Consider the following 5,044-nt stretch of genomic DNA (forward strand, 5'->3'; position numbering starts at 1 on the left):
ATAACTTTTTTCGGGGAAGTTACTGAATATAGGATTATATAGTATATCAAATCAAAGCTGAAACTTGTACGAATATTTTAATCTATAGTCAAAATATTCAGTGGAACATTTTTTTACGCTTTTTCATCTTTTTCGATTTTCAATGATAAATGAATAAATTTTTATTTTGATTGATGTTAAAGACTATTTTGAAACAAACGTTTTGAATGGTTAGGTAAACATAAAAATAGAATAAAAATTTCAATTAAGACCGTAATAAATTTAAGGTTCCATCCGAAATTGAATATGCACCAATTTTTATTTCCAATTTTACGAGAGATTATAATAACAATATATCTGAAGCTTATTTTTCGTTTGGAACCTATAATATTAATCTAAAAGCTAGTCAAAATTCAGATTTACCCCTGATCTGAAACGATGCAGTAGAAAAAGATGTGATTGAGAATAGTTAATATATAACCGATATTTAGTTTATAGGATAATTTTATTTTATAGGTTTTTCATTAATTATTATTTGATTTATAATATACAATATAAATACAATATAAGCATATTGTATGTTATAATACTAATATTTTCTATACTCTTCTTATTACATTTCTTTGAGATCTCATTTTGTAGTGTCTGATGTAACAGTAGAATAGTTAATTCCATTTAACTTTTTCCCAGACTGCACCTCATAACGTCATTCATATGTTCAATTGTGCTATAGCTTATATTAAAAGTGAGCACAACTGATTTGTAGTGGCAACCGCCGAACCAAGGTTAAAACTTTTCTAAATATTGATACTCTACACCAGAACTCTTCGGACCAGATGGGATAGCGCGCCAATACAAGTCACTATAGAGATTGGAGGGGCACAGAAACATACATACGTTCACAGTTGTGTTGGAGAAAAATAAAAATAGAGTTATAATGTTAAATTTAGTTTTATTAATTTATTTGGTATGACATGAAAATAAAATAATGTAGTTTTACCAAAGTACACCAAAAGAAAATTTACTTAATTGTGGTAGATTATAAATATGTCGAGGGCCGTACAAACATTAGCCACGGGTCGCATATGGTCCATTGGCCGTGCTTTGGACAGACCTACTCTACACCACAATCGCCCAAACTCAATATGTGGTAAAGTGCTTCACGCTACGTTTATTTTTATATTTTTGTGTTAAAAGAGAATAGGGCTATTAAGTAAACTCTTTTTGATAATATTGAAATGGTGTTGTAGTACTCGTAATATGTTAAAAGAATAAGTTTCTTTTGTTAAGATTATAGCCATATGTACGAATACATGTAAAAAAATGAAGACAAGCTCCAAAATTCGAAAAGTCCCTATTATGTTATTTGTCGTGGATGTTTCCGCTCATACTACTTTCGGAATTTCATGTCCCGGTGCACTTGTAAGTTATGAAACCGGAAAGTGTTAAGTGTGTTTGCTAGGAGTATGTACGTTGTATGTTGGTACGCAGCCATGTAAGTGTCATGATGTATATGTACTTTCTGGCATGTGCATAATAAATAGTCAAGCTGTCATTGTGCATTTGCGTGCAAGAAGTTTCGTCTTTGTTTGACTGCGTGCAAGAAGCTTATGTCGTCTTATTGTGTCTAAGAAGAGTTCAGCGGGCCTCTAAAAGCCTTATCAGTTCTTTCTAGTTGCTGTCTTATTGTCACTTCATTGACATGTTAAGTAGGAACGCAGGATATGTTTGCATAAATATTTAAATTGTTTCAAAAACATTTGAAGCCAAATGTATGAGTAGCAGCGAAATAAGTAAATTGCTTTACATAAATAAAATGAAACAAAGAATTCATGCATACGTGCTGGGATCTTCTAAAACGAATCCGGCAGGGTAAAATGCAACAGTTACTCGCAAAAGACATAAGAAATAAAAGAATGTATCTCAAAGCTTGTAAATTCATTAAAATTCGCTTGCCACACGAAAGCTGCGAAATAAGAATGAAATGTCAACAGTAATTTAAATAAATTATGTAAAGCCCCTTAAGCTTTTTAAGACCACAGCAGAAAATAATAAATAAAAGTTGTACTCAGTATTTTCGGCTATCAAAAGATAAAAAATACATCAACCGCAACAATAAAAGCACCAACAACAAGAAATACTTCAATGCTAATGAATTAAGCCAAAATTACATCACAAATGAAAAGTTAACCTTAATAAGGACTTCAGTGTAAATAAGGACTTCAGTGTAAATAAGGACTTCAGTGTAAAAATATGCTTAAAAGCCAGAACGCAATGTCAGGACTGTGGTTAATTACCAAAATAAATTTAAATCAACATCAGCCTAGAAATTTATCTAAATTCATGTAAGGTTAAAAGTAAGTATAATTTCTACTAATCTTTCACTTTTTTATGGAAATATTTAATTATTGTTTTTTTACTGTCATTTCAATCCGCCGTTCTTTTCATTTAAAGAGAATTAAATCAAGTGAATAATTTCAAAATCGGACAGGTTTATATCACTGATTTAATCTTGATTAAGGACACAGTGTTTGCTATGAGGCCTTATTACCTATAACTATTTGTGCTATGGAAGCAATTAGCAAAAAGCAATAAATCTAGATATTTATTTTGGTTTAACCTACTTCTTCTGTTGAGGTTTTTCCGAGTTAGTGCAACTGGGCACTTTTATTCTTTGTTAGCTTGGGGTTTCTACAGAATATCTACAATCCAGAGTCCTTCTATTTGACTAAATTATGTATTCCTCACAAACATTGCTGTTTATTCGATAACTGATCTAAGATCTGCATACCGCCCCGTACGGCTAGTGACTGCTCTATCTCTCGATTGAATAATTCAGAAGACCGTATATAGTATTTTGCACTATTATAGTTAAAAATTCGCGGATTAGGAAGCTGCAAACTACCCATTGAATTGTGCTTTTGAATAAGCAAATGTAAATTACTTTTTATGAAATTTATATATCTTTTAGCAAATGCTGTGCTGTAATAAAATAGATACATAAGTTTTTCTTATTTTCCCACTCTTTTTAATCCTATATATTTTTCCTGGGGGTCAAGGCTTACGATGTGTCTCTCAAAGCCTCTCATGAGTTAATGTCAACCTCTGTCTTCCCATGAAGGCTCTTGTTTCAACATTAGAGGCTCTTGCAACCGAGTACTCAGCAGGACTCTGTTGTATCTGATGTCTGAATGAAATGTCATTACCAACTACATGTGTCATTGGCATTTAGATGAATAATTTTGCATTTAGATAGCAGCCCTATCATCGATCCAGGTAGCTCAGATCAATAATTCGCGTCTGCTGTAATTGTGATTTGATTCGAGTTTCTACATGAAGAATGTATCTATTTTTACCACTTGTACTTACATCTGCGACAGTAGTTATTCGAAGAAGACGCTATACAATATGTAATTAATCGGCGTAACTATTAATGAAATAGTTTTTTATTAATAACGGAAATTGTATTACATAGTAAGTAACAATATTTAAAAATTTGGAAGCCAGTTTTATCTGAGGAAATATGACAACACTTGTAATTATTGCAAGGCGAGTCTGTAGTTATTAAGAAAGGTTTAGTAGGAATATATTTATACTATTAAGCTCTTCTAAAGTGTACGATTTAGTCAATTTTAGTCAAGAACAGTTTCCGGCTGCTAAAGGTAGCCAAAGGAAAGGCATGAGTTATTCAGGTAGAGTGTTTAAGAAATATATCTCGGAACAGTTGTAAAATCCAGGCAATCCAATAGCATTATGCAAATATATATTGAAATAGAGAACGAATAAAGAACAAATGTGTAGAGAACAAAAAAATAAAGGGTGATAAATACGCAGTATAAGGATCAGACGTATGCGGGCTTAACAAGTTAAAGTCAATAGTTTATTATTTATTTTGAATTATATGCATTTGTATTGTGTCTTAGTAATTTTTATTTATATTCCATATCTCAATATTTAATTGGAATTCTTAAATGGATTCAAGCATGAAAGAGAGTTATATGTGCGGTTCAAGACAAATAGGACTTTTTATTCAAATATTTATCTTGAAGAAAAGTAAAGAGGGGCTTTAAAACAGTTTCGTGCTAAAAATTAAGAATTCAATTTATTGAGTAATAATGGCGAAGTGACTGGCTTAAAAGGAGTTATTTGTGCGAGAAGTTGCATGGTAATTACTGGTGTTGTTATTGTTGTTTTTAGAGCTTTATTAAAATAATTAACTATCTTAACACATCACTACAACGCAGCCAGGCTCATGCACCGTCTTCGGTACTGGAAATTGTTTCTGCAAGTGCAGATACTTTTCAGCTGCCACTATTCCGTGTACTTGGCCTTTGTGCTGCAATGCAAAATTATTGTAATTTTTTCGTTTTCAGTTTTGTTTGTGTTTTTATTTTCATTTTTGTTTTTAAAACAATTTATCGTTGATAACAATTTCATAGCCTACAGACATTTTTACAACAGTTTTCAGCTTACAAGTAAATTACATATTGAATTATTTTTAGTTGTTTCCTTTGTTTTTGGCTTGGCTTGACTTGACTTGGCTTGGTTTGGCTTGGATTGAACGCATCGGTTGCTTCGATTTTCCTGCTGTCGGCCAATTCTTTTGAGGGCTCAAATCGACGGCTTGGTTTTCATGGGCAAGGAAGTGAAATCCGTTTCGTGGCTGAAATTAAATTTCATGGGATGCGTGTTGTTTGTAAATTTTTCGTTTATCGATTGTTGAACGTATAATTAAATCGTTTATTGCCTGATATGATATGAAAATGGGCGTTAAGTGACCATGAATTTTATGATAGGAAGCATACAAGTACACAGCACGCCACTGCCAAGGATCCAAGGAACCAAAAAACCAAGAAACCAAAGAATTTAAAATGCTGAACTATAAACTGAAAACCGCTCAGTAGAAAAAGGGAATTAAAGTGAAAAATGTGTGAAGGAATGAAGTTGGTATGCGCATGTTGTGCCATACAAACAGAAATGTTTGCATACATGTCGGAATATTTGCCATTCTTTGCCATGAATTGGTTAGCAATAAATAATTTGATTATTGCTTAATTTATTTGCC

Source organism: Teleopsis dalmanni, chromosome 2 (genome assembly GCF_002237135.1).
Source record: "Teleopsis dalmanni isolate 2A chromosome 2, ASM223713v2, whole genome shotgun sequence".
In the NCBI taxonomy this organism is placed as follows: domain Eukaryota; kingdom Metazoa; phylum Arthropoda; class Insecta; order Diptera; family Diopsidae; genus Teleopsis; species Teleopsis dalmanni.